Source organism: Narcine bancroftii, chromosome 1 (genome assembly GCF_036971445.1).
Source record: "Narcine bancroftii isolate sNarBan1 chromosome 1, sNarBan1.hap1, whole genome shotgun sequence".
NCBI classification, from domain to species: domain Eukaryota; kingdom Metazoa; phylum Chordata; class Chondrichthyes; order Torpediniformes; family Narcinidae; genus Narcine; species Narcine bancroftii.
The window spans coordinates 81,845,181-81,864,522 of NC_091469.1; the positions used below are offsets into that span (position 1 = coordinate 81,845,181).

General features: G+C 40.6%; 1 long non-coding RNA gene across 1 annotated transcript in view; it reads left to right on the plus strand.

The window, feature by feature from the left end:
* Positions 1–203: 203 nt before the first annotated feature.
* Positions 204–19,342, plus strand: part of LOC138739270 (uncharacterized) — a 79,927-nt gene continuing 60,788 nt past the window's right edge. The window contains exons 1-3 of the long non-coding RNA XR_011342139.1: positions 204–232; positions 2,860–2,974; positions 12,745–13,063. This is a non-coding gene — a long non-coding RNA (uncharacterized lncRNA). The remainder of the gene's footprint in view (positions 233–2,859; positions 2,975–12,744; positions 13,064–19,342) is intronic.

The window sequence follows — 19,342 nt, forward strand, 5'->3', positions numbered from 1 at the left end:
GAGCTACAATTGACATTGGTGTGCACATTGTGGAATCGCTGTAAATGTTTTCAAGTTGATGTATACTCAGAGAAGTTAATGTACACACTATGGATATACATCACTGCTGCTGTCACATGGACAGGAAGTTACATGATCAGTGATGTCATCAGGTGAGGTAAAAAAGCTGTGTTGGATGCAGGCCAATTTTCCTGTGTTTTCCACAGCACATCGGGAGCTGGTTAGCATACTGGTAAGTAGATTGCCACAAGTAATCTATCTGTAAACACACAAAAGACTTTCCATCATCTACCAAGGTACAAGTCTGGAGTGTGATAGAACACACTCCATTTGCCTGGTTAAGTGTAACCCCAAAATAACAGCAATGGAAGAAAAAGAATAGTCAACGTTTTAGACTTGAACCTTTCATGAAAAATGAGAATACAGAGGGGAGATAGTATAATGTGGACCGAGTAAGAGGAGTTGCATGGAAGCCAGAAGGGGAATGAGGAACCAGGGAGGGTTGAAGAATGCAAAATAGCAAACAAAGGGAGAGAGAGGCAAGAGGAAAGTGATTAAGTGGGGCTAGGGGAGGGATGGGGGTTTTGATGTGGAGACAAAGGCTTCCAGTGTTAGAATCTGATAAGATGACAATAGAGGTCTAATGAGAGCTGTTAGGGGAGAGATTTTAGGGAAGACTAGATAAGATCAGATGGACATGAGGGAGGAGAGAATCTAACAGGGGAAATGTGGGTGGAAGTGGGTAGAACCAGAGAGGGAGGAGGATGAGCATGAATGGAAGGCTGGCAGGGGTTGGTGGGAAAGGGGACAAAAATGTGGCAGAAAGAACAGAAGCAACAGAAAAGACAGATGAGGGAACCGGTTACTTGAAATGATACACAAAGGACTGATGTAACTCAGCAGTTCAAGCGCCATCCATGCAAGGAAATAGATGGTCACTATTTCAGGCTGGAACCCTTCATTAGGAAATCTTTCCTTCCATGGATACTGCCTGACCTATTGAGTTCCTCCAGCACTCTGTGTTGCTCAGTTTTCCAGCATCTCCAGACCTTGTTTACCTCTGGTTACCTGACATTGTAAAGTTCCAGTGTTCATACGATTGGGGTTTTGGCTACTCAGGAAAATATGAGATGTTGTCTTTTTAGTTTACAGTGGGTCATACTTTGGCACTGCAGAAGGCCAAGGGTGGGCAGAATGATGTGGAAATAGGAAGCGGATTGAAATGGCATGTAACTGGGAGCTTGGGATGGTCATTGCGAACACAGAGCAGATGCACCACCTCACAGAAACTCAAAATCTATGTAACTGGAAAAGTGAAAATACACACAGCAATTGGGACTGGACCGGGGTTCGAATCCCACGCTGTCTGTAAGGAGTTTGTACGTTCTTCCTGTGTCTGCGTGGGTTTTCTCTGGATGTAAAAACGTACCAGGGTGTAGATTAATGGGATGTAAATTGGGCAGCATGGATTCATGGGCCGAAGTGGTCTGTTACTGTTCTGTATGTTTAATTTAAAAATTAAAATAAATTTTAAAAGTGACATCACATACAATCCTGAGATTCTTTTTCCTGTGGACCAGGAAAAAAAATTCTACTTACTGTTAACTGTAAACTGTACTCAAGATAAAAGATACATGCACAGCAAACTTATTTAAGGGAATTCAAATTCTATTAGACCATCATATTGGTTAAACCAAAATATTATCAGATTATTCTTTATCTGTATAGTATCTGCTCATTTCATCATCTTTTCAATCTTTCTCCTCTTAAAGACCATCACTTGCTTCCTAACTGTTTATAATGCTTGAGCCATCTGCAAATTTTGCATTTTGGAATAGACTTAAATCCAGTATGTTCAGTAAAAAGCTGCCTGGGGTCACCTGAGGAACCCATATTTATTCCTGCAGCATTTAAACATCTGTCACTGATATTCTCCAATGTAGGTTTCATATTCATGCTCCTACCATCAAATGTATTCTTTAATTATTCTGACAGGCTTTTTACATAACACTTCAGCATGCCTTTTAAAAGTTCAGATACACAACATTAACTGCAATGCCCTCATCATTTCTTTCTGTCCCGTCATCAAAAAGCTCAGTCAAATTAGTTGAGCATTATCTTCCCATAACAAATCCACTTTGGCTTTATAAATATTTACATTTGTCCAACTGCCAATTGATTATTTGATTATTTCTTCCAGAATTTTGTTTTAGATTAGTGTTTCTATAATAAAATCTCAGGTTACCTTTCTTCGTGATACTTTACCTGTCTAAATTAAAAGTATTTTCATGATGAAACTATGAAAAAGGTGATATTTATGAACGCAACTGCTATTACTGGGCAGCACTGTTGGTTTAGTGGTTAGCGCAACACCTTTACAGCGCCAGCAATCGGGACTAGGGTTCGAATCCTGCACTGTCTGTATGGAAACATAGAAACAAAGAAGATAGGAGCAGGAGTAGGTCATTCGGCCCTTCGAGCCTGCTCCGCCATTCAATGAGATCATGGCTGATCTTAAAGTTCAGTACCTCGTCTCCGCCTTCTCGCCGTGACATTCTCTCTGTGTCTGTGTGGGTTTTTCCCAGGGGTTCCAGTTTCCTCCCACTGTTTGAAACGTACCGTTGGTAGCAGGATAATTGGGTGTAAATGGCCTGTTACCATGTTGTATGACAAAATTTCTAAAATGATTATTGGGCATTCAATGAAGAAAATTTATCTAATTTATTGCAATGCCAAATATCTCTTTGTTTCTGAAATATAATTTTGCTTTTAATCAGATTAGAACACCCAGCAGGAAGCCTAATGAATTAGTTTTTTTGTTTATTTGGTTTCTTTTATGAATTAATTTTCTCTTTTCAGTTTAGATGATCAGGCATGGCATGAAAAATCAATTAATGAAAAGCTCCATCATTACATATTTGTACTGACAACCAGATCAATCAAAGACTCTTGACAAAAACAATATTTCTCACAGGTACCTTTATGGAAAAAGCTAACTTTGAAATTTTCATATTAATAATAGAATAATTTAACTCTCAATAGTATCATTGTGTTTTGTTCCCTATCATAATTAAATATTTAATGTAATATCTTTGTACCAAGAAGACTCCCAGATGCTTTGCTGTCTTCCAGGTGCTAGGGTCAGGGATGCACTCTGAAAGGGGAGGACAAACAATCAGAGGTCGTGATACATATTGGTACCGATGTAGGTAGGTAAAGTAATGAGGTCCTGAAGAGTGAATATAGGGAACAAGTGAGGAAACTGAAAGACAGGAGTTCAACGATGGTAATCTCAGGATTGCTGCCTGTGCCCATGGCCACGAGGGTAAGAATGGGATGTTATGGTAGATGAATTTTCTCCTGAAATAATGGTGCAGGAGGCATGTTTTCTGGATGATGTGGATCTCTTGCGGAAGGTACAACTTGTTTAAAAAAAAAAGGATGGATTGCACCTGAACTTGAGGGGAAGCAAGATCCTGTCGAGCAAGTTTGCTCGAGCTGTTGGGGTGAGTTAAAATTTATTGGGTGGGGGATGGGAACCAGAGTGATGAGACAGAAAATAGGGCAGGTGATATATAAGTGGATGCAGTGCGATTGTGAGGAATGAGGATAAAAATTTAACTTGTGGTACTATGGAGTCAAAATTAAAAAGGGTGATGAAGACAGGACTGAAAGTCTTGTATTTAAATGCACCTCGCAAAAGGAACAAGGTAGATGATCTTTTAGCACAATTGGAAATTGGCACCTATGAAGTTATAAACGTCAGTGAGTTGTGGCTGAAAGAAAATCACAGCTTGGAGCTCAACACCAAGGATACATGGCTTATCAAAAGGACAGGCAGGTCGACTGGCAATTCTGTTGATGACAAAAATGGAATCAAATCCAAAGTAACTCTACCCTGTAGGTAGAGGTAAAAAGACCTTGAACAGGAGCCAGGAGGAGGTGTACAAATTATGGGAGGGAGATAGAAAATGCTTGCAAAAAGGGCAATGTTATGATAGTTAAGAGGAATTTTAATCTACAAGTTGATTTGGGAAATCGGGTTGGTGCTGGATCCCAAGCAAAGGAATTTATAGTATGTCTGCAGGAGGGCTTTGTAAAGCAGCTTGGGGCTGAGGCAACTCTGGATTGGGTTGTTGTGCAAATAACCAGATTTGATAGGGGATCTTAAGGTAAAGAAAACTTTAGGAGGAGTGATCATAATCTCACAGAATTCACACTACTGTTTGAGAGGGTAAACTAAACTTGGATAGACCAGTATATAATTGAAATTAAGGGGATTACAGAAGTATGAGAGAGGAGCTGGCCAAAGTTGATTGGAAGTGGACACTAGCAGGAAGGATGGTAGAGCAGCAGTGGCTGGAGTTTCTGAGCTTAGCTCAGAAGACACAGGATAAATTTATCCCTGATGAAGGACGAGGAGGCAAATGAGGCTGACAAGGGAAGCCAAAAGTAGCTTAATAGGAAAATTTATAGCAAAAATTAGTGGGAAGCTGGAGGATTGGAAATCAACAGAAGGTGCCTAAAAACAATAAGGAGGGAGAAGATGAAATACGACCGTAAGCTGGCCAGTAACATAGAGGATAAGGAAAGTATATTTTCAAATGTATAAAGAACAGAAGAGAGGGGAGGATAGACGATGAAAAATTATGCTGCAAAATTGTAATGGGGACAACAAAATAGTGGATGAACTAAAAAAAACTATCTTGTGTCAGTTTAATCTCCAAGGCCTGCGAGTTAACACCCCACTGTGTAATTAGATCATGGATTTCCTCACCTCCAGATCACAATCAATGAAGATTGATAAGAACTTCTCCTCCACAATCTTCATCAGTATCAGAGCACCATAGCTCTGTGTGCTTAGCCCCCTGCTCTACACACTTTACATCTATGACTGGGTAGTTCTGTACGACAATAACATCATCTACAAATTTGCCGATGATACCACAATAGTCAGTTGTATGAAGGATAGGGATGAGTCTGCATACAGGATGGAGAATGAATACTTGGCTGAATGGGGGACCAATAACAACCTTGCACTCAATGTAACCAAATCTAAGGAGCTGATAGTTGACTTCAGGAAAGAAAAGCCAGAGGTATGCAATCCAGTGATCATTGGGGGACCAGAGGTGGAGAGGGTGAGCACATTTAGGTTCCTGGGAGTCACCATCTTGGAGGATCTTTCCTGGACCCAACACACCAATGGCATCATGAAGAAAGCACATCAGCACCTCTACTTTCTCTGGAGTTTGCAAAGGTTTGGTTTGATATAAAACCCTGGCAAATTTCTACAAAAGTGTGGTGGAAAGTGTGCTGATTGGCTGCATCGTGGTCAATACCCCTGAGCGTAAAGCTCTCCAAAAGGTCGTAGACACAGTCCAAGACATCACAGGCAAAACTATTCACACTATCGAGTACAGGGAACGCTGCCATTGAAGGCCAACAGCAATCATCAAAGACCCTCACCACCTCGCATATGCTCTGTTCTCACTGCTGCCATCAGGAAAGAGGTCTAGGTGCCACAAGACTCATGCCACCAGGTTCAGGAACATCTGCTACCCCTCCACCATCAGACTCCTCAACCACAAACTCAAATTAGGGGCTCACTTATTTAAGGACTCTTGTGCACTTTATTGATTTTCTTTGCTCTCCCTATATTGCACAGTCAGTTTGTTTGCAATCATAATCTCTTTACAGTTCTTTTGATTATTTACATCTTCACACTGTGAAGTTAATTTTTACATTACCAATTAGTGGTAATTCTGTCGTGCCTGCAGGAAACAGGAATCTCAGAGTTGTATGTGATGTCATGTATGTACTCTGACAATAAATCTGAAAGATACCAACACTATAACAGAGGTTTGAGAGTGTCAAGGGGGCAGAAGGGAGTGTGGTTATTATTACTAAAGAGAAGGAGCTGGGGAAGTTTAAAAAGTCTGTAAGTAAACAAATCACCTGAGCTAGACCCCAGGGTCCTAATAAATGAGGTAGCTGAAGAAACTCCAGAGAAAGTAGAGGTGCTGATGTGCTTTCTTCATGATGCCATTGGTGTGCTGGGTCCGGGAAAGATCCTCCAAGAAATGTCCTGAATAGCTTAACATTCATAAAGGAATCACTAGATTCTGAAATGGTTCTAGATGACTGAAAATTTGCTGATATCACTTGACTCTTTAAGAAGGGAAGGAAGCAAAAGACAGACAATTGTAGACTGATTAGCCTGACTTTGATAGATGTTTAGATGTTAGAATCTAATATGATTCAATACACAGTAAAATAGGCTGAAGTTAGCATGATTACCTTTCGTGGAATCTTGCCTGACAAACCAGTTGGAATAATTTGAGGAAATGACAAGAACAAAGGAAAGTCAATGAATGTTGTTTAATAAGATTTTAAGAAGGCCTTTGACAAGGTGCTGCACATAAGGTTCAGTGGCTGCTAAGCAAGATGAGAGCCCATAGCATAACAAGAACAATATCAGCATGGATAAATGATTGGTTGACTGGCAAGAGGCAGAGAGCAGGGACAAAAACGGCCATTTCTTGTTGGCTACGGGTGACTAGTGATGTTCCATACAACTCAGAGCTCGGACCGCTTCTTCTCACGTTATGTTAAAAATTTGGATGAAAATCTTTTGGCTTTATGGCCAAGTTTGTTGACAATACAGAAATAGGAGAAGGGTGGTGGGGGGGAAGGGGAAGGCAGTGTTGAAGAAACAACTGAATCTGCAGATGGATTTAATAAAAACACACAGTAAATGCTGGAGGAAGTCAGCCAGTCTCACAGCATGTATAGGAGACAAAGGTACATCACCAACGTTTCGGGCCTGTGCTCTTCTTCAAGGTATAAGCAAAAAGCAGGCAGGCATCTCAATAAAGATTGAAAGATGGAAGAATGGGTCAGCTGCAGATGGATTTTGACAGGTTATCTGATTGGGCAAACATACCACAGATGGAATACAGTCTAGAGATGTGATAGCAAAGTATCCTTTTGTGGAAAGAATAAATTCAAATTTGAAAATTTTAAATTTAGACCGACAGCATAGGCCCTTTTGGCCCACAAGCTTGTGCCGCCCAATTACACCCAATTGACCTACAACCTCCAGTACGTTTTAGAGTCAAAGACTATTTTCTAAACAAGAAATCAGAGCTGCAGAGGGATTTGAGAGTCCTCATGCAAGATTCCCTAAAGTTTAACTTGCATGTAGAGTCAGTGGTAAGGAAACCAAATGTGATGCTAATATTTATTTTGAAAGGGTAAGAATATAAAAGCAAGGATGTAATGAAGCTTCATAAAACATTGATCAGACTGCACTTGTGAGCAGTTTTGGGCTTTTTATCTAAGGAATGATGTGTTGGCATTGGAGAGAGTCCAGAGGAAGTCCACAAGAATGATCCCTGGAATGAAAGGGTTATCATATAAGGAGCATTTAATATCTCTGGCATTGTACTCACAGGAGTTTACAAGGATGAAGAGGATTGCACTGAAACTTATTGAATACTGAAGGGCCTGGATAGAGTGGACATGGAGAGGATGTTTCATATGGTTGGGGAGTTTTGGAGCAGAGTCAGATTACAAAAATGTCTCTTTAAAATAGAGATGAGGAGGAATTTCTTTAACTATGGAATTCAGTGCTGTGGATGATTGTGGAGACCAAGTCATTGGCTCATTTAAAAGAGAGGTAAGTAGGTTCTTGATTTGGATGGAAATCAAGGGTCACCAGCCTTGCTGTTGAAAGGTCCTTAACTGGGCTGCAAAGCTGACTTCAGATGAGAGGGTTTAGAGCAGGAATTGGTCACCACTTGCATTGCTATGGTACATTACACTGCTTTTAAGCTACTAAAAATAATGTTCAGGTGTGCCATAGGTCTTCTTTAGCATGCAGAATATAAGATTTGATTTTGCACAAGATTTTAACCGAGACCCTACTGATTCCTCCACCAGTATGCATGTATTCATACATGGAACGTGGATATTCCTGCCAAGAGTCCCTTTCAGAGAGTGGGCTGGTAAGGGTCAACTATATTGATGGATTTGGAGTCACATGTAGATGTGCTGAGGATTGGATTTTAATGACAAATCAATGATCCTATCACGTTCACCATTATGGGCATTGCCTTTTATCTTAAAATCTGATGGCAGTGGGGAAGAAGCTGTCCTTGTGCCGCTGAGTGCTCGTCTTTAGGCTCCTGTTCCTTTTCCCCAATGGTAGCAGTGTGAAGAGGGCATGGCCTGGGTGATGGGGGTCTTTGAGGATAGAGGCTGCTTTTTAAAGACACTGCCTCGATGGAGTGAAGTCACAGGCTGAGTTAACAACCCTCTGGAGTTTATTCTTGTCCTGAAAGTTGGTGCCTCCATACTAATCAGTGATGCAACCAGCCAGAATGCTCCAATTGATCCAATTAATTGAATGAATTTAAATTCCCCAGCGGTTATGGTGGAATTTGAATTCCCATTTTCATATTAATTTTCTGACCCTGGCTACCAGACGAGTGACCTAACCAGTCAGTATGCTACCATACCCAATGTAGCACAGTGCATTGGCTGGTCATATCATATTGCTGTTTGTGGTGCTTGTGGTTTTGATGCTTCCTACATCATAAATGTAACCAGATTTTAAACACCCTTCACTGCCTGTGAAAGGAATACGAGAAGTGTCACAATATCAGATACCACCTCAGTTACTCTTGTTCCCATTTCTCTTTAAAGTAAAGCAATAAGAATATTACCAAAGTTTCATGCATATCTACTATTTTTCAGATGAACATTTGATGATAAATGTGACATTTTGGTGACTTAACACTATAGACTGTCTCCTGGGAATGTTGCATCAGCAGAAAGAATAATAGAATTGAATTGTTTATTGTCACAGGCACCAAGATATTGTAGAAAACACAGATTATGCTTCTATAATGATAATGCAACAGCAGTGTAACCAAAAAAAGGAATGTGCCGGGGTTAGTGTTACAATAAAGCAAAAGTGCAGGGTACAATGTCACATAAGACAAAAGAGCGCAGCATAGTATTGAAGAGAAAAGCACAGCTAAACAGTGCTTTTATGAATCTAATAACAGCAGGAAAGAGCATATGTGTATTTAAACTCCTGCCTCTTCTGCCTAATGGGAAAGTAAAAAGAGAGTGTAATTAGGGTGGGATAAATCCTCTTAATATGTTGGCTGCTTTCCTGAGGCAGGGGAGTTGAGGATGGAATTGATAGAGGGGAGACTGGTTTATGGATTTTCCACTGCTAAACAGCTGAATTTCACAGAGCAGATGGCTTCCCTTCTTCTTTGCTTACATAACACTTGAGTGATCGGTTCTCAAATGCTGAATGTCAGCAGAGCATCTGAAGCCTTGAACAAGAATTAACATCAGAGAATCAGGATATATTGTCATGAACAAGTCGTGAAATTTGGTGTTTTGTGGCAGTATCTTGGCAAACGTACATAACCATCTTACAACATTACTATAAAAAATATTAATAACAAAATAGTGCACAAAAAGTAAGACAATGTCTTTGGTGCATTGATTATTCAGGAATCTGATGGCAGTGGGGAAGATGCTGTCCTTGTGCCGCTGAGTGCTCGTCTTTAGGCTCCTGTACCTTTTCCCTCATGGTAGCAGTGTGAAGAGGACATGGCCTGGGTGATGGGGGTCTTTGAGGATAGAGGCTGCTTTTTAAAGACACTGCCTCGATGGAGTGAAGACACAGGCTGAGTTAACAACTCACTGGTGTTTATTCTTGTCCTGAGAGTTGGTGCCTCCATACTAATCAGTGATGCAACCAGCCAGAATGCTCTCCATGGTACACCTATAGGAGTTTGCAGGAGTCTTCGGTGACATACCAAATCTCCTCAGATACCTCACAAAGTATAGCCACTGGCAAGCCTTCTTTTTGATTGCATCAACGTGGAGACTCCAGGGCAGATCCTTGGAGATGTTGGCATGCAGGAATTTGAAGTTCTTGACCCTCTTCACTACTGAAATCTTGATGAGAACTGGGTCGTGTTCCCCAGACTTCTTCCTGACATCTCATTGATTTTGCTGACGTTGAGTGCAAGATAGTTATCGTTACACCATTCAACAAGCTGATCTATCTCCCTCCTGTACACTTCCTCATAGCCGTTTGTGATTAAGCAGATCTTGCACAAGAGGAGACATTTAATCTAAAATATATATATCAACTCCAATTCTGAAGTTAGAATCTTGAATAACCAGCAATCAGAATGCATTTGAAATATTTCAGGTATTCAATATTCAGCTTTGTTTACCTAGAAGATTAAGGATAGAGTAATATTAACAGAAAAATTTGTTGTCCTGAATAGCTTAACATTCAAAAATAAACTAAATTGTTTTTTTGCACAGTTAATCATGAACTTATTTTGTGCATAATATTTTGAAGCAGTTCAAAGTGATCAAGAATTGAAATACAATTGTTATCTATTTTCCATTTGGTCTCTGAACCCCATCTTTAATTATGAACTGAATGCCATCTGAGGAAAAGCAGCAAGAGATGTGATTTTTAATTTTTTTTAATATATTCATAAAGATGATGGGATCTGCAGTGGTGGGGGGGGGGGATTTGCACAGCAGTGTAAATAGCCAAGAAATCATAATAATAGGCTTTTGAAAGCATGCATTTCTAGATGATTACTTGGGGTGAGGAAGGGGGAGGGGATTGCCCAGAGACTGAAGGGATAGTGAAAATAAAAGTACTAAAACTAAAGAAAAAAAATCTCCATTCACTGCAAAGGAGATCTTTGCCTTTATCATTTTAATTTAGACATACAGCTTGGTAACAGGTCATTTCGGCCCATGAGCCAGTGCCACCCAATTTACACCCAATTAACCCCCAGTACATTTTGAATGGTGGGCTGGAAGCCCTGGTAAAAACCCATGCAGACACAGGGAGACCGTACAAACTCGTTACAATGCTGGATTCAAACCCTGGTCCCAATCGCTGGCGCTGTAAAGACATTGCATTCACTGCAACACCAACTGTGTTGCCTGTAGAGGTGGAACATAAAATGTTATCTCCAGAAAATACTTCAAAAGAGAAGGAGGAAAACATGAGCAAAAAGTGCTTTGAAAATACGATAATGCAGGAATTACCTCACCATTAGATTAAGATTGTCAACTCCCAGTCCTCTCCTCCTCCCTGAAATAATCTTTAGTGTAAAAGATAAACTAAACTAAGCAGGAAAATAATTTGTAAGAGATTTGCTCTCAATGTTTCACACAATGTGGAGATGGATTGGGTGCATAGAGGAATTGATAACAACTTCCCATTCCCAACTAAAAGTACTGACCAAACATGTTTTCATAAGAACACAAAAACTTCAGATGCTGCAAACCTGGGAAAAGAATGAGAATCTGGAGAGAGCCAATGGTTCATCAGTATCTTGGCAGAAAAAGGTCAGTCAATGTTTCAGATCGGGAACCTTTCTTGAGACCCACCTTTATTGAGGTAAAGCATCCTAACCCGAAACTCTGACAGTCGTTTCACTCCATGGATGCTGTCGGGCCTGTTGAGTCCCTCTGGCTTCTCATTATTATATTTTCATAAGAATGGGTTTCATTCCTTGATGAAGTGATCGCATTTGCTTGATATATAATGACATCTATGGAGCAGCGGCTAATAAAAAGAACCAAAGTAGGCACCAGTGGCGTCACTAGGATTAGTGTCACCTAATACATTAACTCATGGTGTCACCACCCACCCACCAATTTATCAATGTTTGAAAAAAAATATAGTTTTAAAAATATAAATGTGATAAATATAGTTGTAAATTGATTAAATGTAATAGATGATATGAATACTAACAACAAAATTGTACAATATTTTTACATTGAATCACAACATTATTAGTAACAGAGCGGAAGCCTTTCTGATTTTTCTTCTTATCCTCTAATTACTACATCATTCTCAAAACGTTATTGATTATAGGTTCACAAATACTAATGACCACAATATTGCAGCTGAAACACAGTTGGTATTGTAGTTAGCGTGACGCCTTTAGAGTGGCAACTGTCTGTAAGGAGTTTGTACATTCTCCTCGTGTCTGCACGCGTTTTCTTCCAGGGCTCTGGTTCAAACATGTACTAGGGGTGTAGGTTAATGGGGTGTAAATTGGACGGCATGGGCTCGTGGGCCGAAATGGCCTGTTCCCGGGCTGTATGCCTAAATTTAGAATTAAAATAAAACACTAGAAGATTTGACAAGAACAGTAACGAAAACAACAGCGCGTGCTCGTAGCCCGTGCAGACAGAACCATGTGATTCGAAGCATCGTTGTAATTGGGTAATAGAGTTTTAGCTTTGTTACATGTAAGTGGGCTTATGTTTTTGTTGTTGTCACTAACGACAGGGATATTTTTTACAAAAAGCAATACATTTCTGCTGAAACACTGCACAAAGATTTTATAGTCAGTCATTCTGGTGTCACCCTCTCTGTTGCATTTCCCCAGTGACGCCAGGGGCAGGCACATCTTATCTGGTGAACATCAAAGCAGACGGGTGTCAGGCAGTCGTTACAGACCTTCACAAGATCACTCCACCCTTTCTGTCACGCAGAATTAACTCCCACCAGTGTACCTGCTGACACTTTATCACCCGAGATGGACCTCAGACCTCAGAACATGAAACAGTGAACGAATACCGTGATCTAAAACGTGATTTTTTTCTCTCTCTCCCCCAGTTTAAATGTTCTGACATTTCTAACACTTCATTTGGTCCGTTCAAATGCAGTTGGCGTCAGAGCTGACGGTGAAGTGTGGGGTGAAGCGAGCTGCCGACAACCCCGGGATCCAGGCGAGATGACAGCCCCTTCTTCACGTTGAAAAGACCCTCCTCCTTCGCATTCACCGGAGCTGGTTTCGAGTGGGTTGTCTCGGCCGGGACTCCAGACGGAGCTGGAGGGTGAGAGCTGCCGGCAACTTTTGTACCTGCGACACCGAGCCGTGACCACAAATGTGTCGACTTCAACCTGCGCCCTGGTTTCAGGCAAAGAGGGGCTCTCTGCTCTGGACCCTGAAGCAGCGAATGTCAGGGGCAGCAGACCCAGCAGGTAAAGCTGTTCCACGGGCGCCTTGCAGCAGGTTGCAATGTCCACCTGTTGAGTGGAGTTGCATTTCCTGGGAGGAATGTATCAGAGCAGAGCCTCGAACAAAAGGTTTCCCCTCACTTTGCCCAGTCAAGGGACCGAGAGGACTGTCGATGTTTAAAAAAGAGAACCACAAATCGATAGAAAATTGCTCGATTTTCTAAATGCTGTGGGGATTATTTGGCCACATCCCCCCCCCCCCCCCCCCCCCATATTGGTGGTGCTGCGCTATATCCGTCTCTCAATTCTTTCTCACTTGAGATGGATCCGAGGAGTGGGATCTCAAGCGTTTCACTTCACTCAAGATCTATTTCTCCAGTTCCCCTATCCCATGCAGCAACTTTTTTTTAAATCCTTTGGGTCCGTCTTTCCCTTCTCTTTAAACCCCACCCCCGTCGCTCTGGTATCCAGAATGACTTGCTTCACTCCGTTTTTGTGGGTTCTGATGAGGCCGATGTGGGAACCGGTGCCCGATGGGGTCCGTGGGTTGGGTCATTTGAAAGGTGCTGTCACTTCCAGGGGAGGGGGGGTTGTGTGCGCTGACTGGCTCTGTTTGACCCTGAGGCTCTCGGTCCCCTTCCGAATGCTCCTTCTCAGAGGGGTCAGAACCAAGTATTGCCGGTAGGGAGGATGCTTTTCTCCAAGGAGGATCTGAACACACAATTGATTTATTTTTTTTCTTTCTTTATGGTGAATCCCAGCTATCCCCTGAGTGTGGAATCCATACCCCTTCCATGCCTACTGTCAAAAGCAAACCAGGTTTTGGTGTCAAATTTGACGTGACCAAGACATAATAGACATAATCTATTATGTGTGTGGTGTTAAATCTGAAATTCAAATAACTAATTAACTAAATTATGAATTCATTTAACTATGAGTGTTTCCAAATCTCATGTTTCTTATTCTGTTGACCATGAACGAATTTTAAGTTGGGGTCAATCATTCTTCCTGTGTGAAATTCTTTCTTCATAATGTATGCAAATCCAAATCTCCCTGCCTCCCCGCCTTTCTCTCATCTTTAAGACTCTTAGAACATATCTGTTTGATCAAGGGCTTGCTGATCTTGTCTGATGTCTCTTTTGTGGTTAGTCATCTGTTTATGTTAGATAGCTCTTCTGTGAAGAGCCTAAAGTGTTTTACTTTGTTAAACTATAAAAAATCGAGGCTACAATGTTTGCATGCTATTGCCATGGCAAAGAGTTTTTAAAATTTAAATTTACACATACAGAATGGTAACTGGGCCTTCCTGGCCACCAGCTCATGCCCCCCCCCCCCCCAACAAATACACCAATTAGAATCCCCATACAATTTTTAAGGGTGGGAGGAAACCAGAGCACATGGAGGAATCCCACACAAAAAGTACAAACTCCTTACAGACAACTGTACAATTTTAGCTCAAAGATTGAAAATGCAGCCATGCCTGTATAATAACGCCTGCACAACACATCATGATCGACTGAGACTGAATGTGTGCTGGCAACTGTCTTGTGGTTTCTGACTTTTAATTGGTTTTAATAGTGACAGACATATAACCATCTATCCATTTTATAAAAACAAACCTGAACCAGACTTCAATGATTTAAATTGCCAGTGGTATTTCTCATGGTGATCTTGCAATTAATTTGAAATAGCATGGTCAGGATAATCATGGAAATTGCATTCTGCCCATTTGCAAGTATGGTAAATGCCACATTTCAGAGCATGTGGCATGCATGAAGTCTTTTTCTGTGCAAAATGTGTATGATCATGTATAATTGTCTACCCTTATAGGCACTAGGATATGTACTAGAAGTATTAAGCAGGCTCATTAAAATATTTAAATTAGGATCCATTATTTTTTTCAGGACTCTTTTATGAAATTGATCTGTACATTGCCAGACTTCACAGCAAGGATGCTCAGTGTTAATTAAAGGGTGAATCACTACAGATCAAAGAAACCAGTTGCTTGTTAGCATCTGAGCATTTTGGTCAATTCTTTTCCTTTCTGAAAATGATCTGTAACTTAGTTTCTATTTAGTTTCAAAACTATATCCTTGGAGACCTGGGTGGCTTGGGAGTTCAATGGCCAGGCTGAAGGGTGATGGGAAACAGCCCAATCAGGACAAAAATAAAGAGATATTGGGAGACAAATGGAGGACCTTGGCCATTGAGTGGTAAATCAGACCCATGGCTGGTTTGAAGTAACTTCCTGAATTTCACTGCAGAGAAAGGTATGAAATGCATAGAGCTTTCACCAGGAGCTTTCACCAGTTGTGGCTACAGTTTCAGGTTTGAAGGAGGGCAAGGAGATAACCAAAATCACCTGTATCTTCAAATGTACTGAGTAGGCATCAGGCAGCACAGTGACACAATAATTACCAATGCTGCGTCATAGCTCCAGTGACCTGGTTTAATTCCAGACATCTGGGATCTGTGGAGTTTGCATGTTCTCCCTGTATCTGAATGGGGTTTCCTTGGATGCTCTAGTTTTTCTCCCACATCCCAAAAGCAAGTTGGAAAGTAAGTTAATTGGCCATTGTAAATTACACCTAGTAAGGTAGGAAAAACAATGCAATTAATGGGCATGTAAGAGAATAGGTTAAGAAGTGTCGTTCTTATAGCAAAGGCATGTATTTTTACCTTTGCTACATAAAGGACACTGCTTGACCTGCTGAATTTCTCCAGCTTTGTGTTTTTACTTCAAACATGGTGTCCGCAGATTTTCACGTTTTACTTCAAGAGAATAGGTGAGATGAGAGATATGTGTGGGAAACGGGATTTGTTCAAAAATGCCATAGATGCAACAGGCTGAATGGTCTTGTCCTTATGATGTTACTAAATTAGCCATGATGAGTGACTTCTGCCAGTGTTCTCATTTAGGCTGCCCATGCTTTCAGCTCCATCCTCGCACACCTCTCTGAGTCCTTGTCTAGTTTCCTGGCCTCAGTCACGTCTTCAGTGTTCCTCTGGGCCACATTTACTCTCGTCAAACCTCAGAGGGCTATTGGACAATAGGGAATATTCAAGAATAGTTTAAATAGATTTAAATATTTTTAAATAAATAATAATTAGGAATAAAATAATTAATTTGCTTAACGACATTAAGGTACTATAAATTGATTAAATACATGAATTTAAAGTGAATTAAAGAAAATTGAATAAAAAGCTCAAGTTTGGAAAGGGAGAGAATGCTTAAAGGAGATGTGAGATGTTTTTTTAGAGAGAAGTTGTTAGATGCCTGGAGCATGTTGACAGGGCTAGTAGTGGAAGTCAGCCTGCACCTCTGAAATGAAATCAGACTGTAAAAGAAAGCAGAGCAAAAATATCTCTTCGAAGTATGCAGATTTTATTATAAATGTTCAATTCGTGTATGGGAAGCGAGGATGACTAGTCAGGAGATGTCTCAATCAGACATCTCCTTGAAGTCTCAGCTCTCAGTTCAAAGATACAGATGGTTGCTTCTATATTTATACAATTTCAAAAGAGTAAGGGCAGAATGACCTTCACTCTTAATATTACATCCTTCGATTTATGAAGAAAATGGTTTCCCAGCCCTGACACCTGGCATTTTGGTGTTTGCTTATCATAAGACAAAATAGAATATGTTGTGGTCTGAGATTTCCCCAAAAATACAAAATACCTTTATCTTTGCTTTTCATGATATCTGTCCTTGCAGAATCTGCACAATTGGTACCTATTCTCAAAGCATGTTTGCAAGGTCTAACTGTTTTCAGCCATCTTATGTCACACTAAAGGTTTGTCAGCCATCTTGTGTTTAAAAACAAATGCTTTAGCATTGAGATACAAGTGAAAAGCATTAAAATATAAGTGAGATATAATAGTGTTTAAGAAGCTTTTAGTCATACATGACTATGCTAGAAATAAAGAGATATGATCATGTGCAGGCAGAAGAGATTGTTCAGCACAGACTTTGTGGGCCTGTGCCTGTGCTATGTTCTTTGTTCCTCAAGTGAAAGATGTTGCTGCTCGTACACTGGCCTGAGCCTCGGGGGCTGCTGTTAGACTTGGTGGCAATCCTGTCAACAGAGTGCCAGGCCAGGAGCACAGGTTTCTGACCTCCAGCATGTTTTTCATGTCCATGTGGTGATGGGCTGAAGTAGGCACAGAAGATGTGTGGAAAGTCAGAGGGTGGATCGGAGGGGGATTCAAACAGAACCACTGCACACAATAGAGAGCGATCTGGTCCAATTATTTGCAATTTCCTTCCATTTTAAAAGAAATCTTCATAAATATATTGGACAAATGTCACAATGTCCAATTTAATCAATTTCCACTGATCCAGGAGGATGAGGATGCTGCCACATTCCAAGTTCTGGCTATAGCCATCCTGACAGTCATCCCAATACAGTAAAATTCTAATCCCATTGTTCAGAAGTCTCATGGTAGAGGTATCCTCCTTAACTCATTCTATATCTTGTGCTCCTTTTAAAATAACGGTGGCCCCATTCCCACACTCCTTTTAAATGCACTCGGATCCCATTTCCTGCATTCCTTTTAAACTCACTGGGCTTTGTTTCTACCACTTCCTTTCAACTCGTGTCTACTGGAAAATGTATTATGTTACCAGCTAACATTTAAATGCATTAATAAGTGTTGGTGTATTATTAATAGGTTTAATATCCAATAGTCTGGATAATATGCCACCCAATACTGCATTACAGTGCACAATTTGGGTTTAGGAAGTTTGTGGGGATGTGGAACAGGTGGTTTTTCATGGCCTTCTTTTGAGCTACTTTGTTCTGCAAGAGAAATATAAGTATTGAAGTGAGGCATTCTTCACTTTGTGAGGATGAAATGCCTGCCAGGAATGTACACAATTCATGAGATGTGACTGAGGTTTGTGGTGCTGCTGGAGCAGATGAAAGTTATGAATGAGTTCTGATTGATAGGGATTGTTGTTGGCATGGTGAAGTGTGCATTGTCTGAAGCTAGTGGTGCAGTCGGTAAGAAAGGTCATTTGCTAGGTGCATTCACTGACCATGACTATTGATGTGAGGGCTCTGACTGTCTTGCAGAGTGCAGATTAATGAGACTTATGGGATTGACTTCATTGTCTATCTGCCTGAACTGCCTTTTCAGCATGTGTTTGGAGGATTCTCCTCCTTCCACCTTTTTGCCAAGTTATCAACATCAGCTTGTGACAGAATATATAGAAATGTTTTTGGGAGATAAATTGGGAAAGGTTTGTTCGAGAAGGTTACATACAAACACTTTAAAACAGACCTTATTTGAAATACTGGAGCTCTGATAATGCTAGACATATCAGGGCCTCAGAGCATTTGCAAGAGTTTTGAAGAGTGCTCAAGAGACTTCACTAATGGATGGTTGTTTACAAAAGTCAACAGATGAAAGATCTTGTCGGAGCTGCCTTCTCTCTGGAGATGTTCTAAGTGAGTCATGTGGTTTTGCAAGCAGAGAAAGTCAAACAGGCTTTCTCTCAGAGAGAGAAAGAGAGAGACATACACACAGATCACTTGTACAATGTTACAGCCAGCAGAAGCAGCTGGGACTGGAACAGGACAACCTGGCAAGCTTGTGGAAAGCCTTTTGGAAGAAGGCCTGGTCAAAGCCCTTGTGATTCATGTAAGAGGAGAGGACTGGCTGTCTAATATTTCACTTGGAATAAGAGAAACAAAAAGGAACTCTGTGGTGACCTGAAAGAAAGATGTTGTCATCTGGAGAACCCTGACGGGGCAAGTTTTGTCAGCAAGACACTGAGGTGACTGATGGAAGTACATCAATTGTCCTGGGACAACAAACCTCTCTCTAAAAACTGACATCAACCTTCTTGAGCGGAAACCATTTTCCTTTCTAGCACCAAAGCCTGGTGAACTTTATAAATGTTAAATTCTGTGCACAGTATAAGAATTGCCTGCAACCAGTGAACTTCCTCAGATACTATTGACAATAACAAAGAGGAATGGTCCGAGATAGTACATGCCAAATATTCCATCTGTTGTATTCTAGATTGAACTTGAGCTGTCAATAAAAAACATGTTGTAAATTCATGAATATGTCTTGTGTCAAAAAGAATAAAATGAATAATCTCTTTAATTCATATGCATTTTCCTGCAAATATCTACCAATCCCATATCAACCACAAATTATTTTACTTCTTTAGAGACCTTACTGCCTCTTACATATTTTCCCGATCTATCCATTTTTGAAATTAAAATTTTTCAATTAAAATCTCCTCCCATCAAAATTTTACCATTGGCATTTGATAATTTCATAAAAACATAA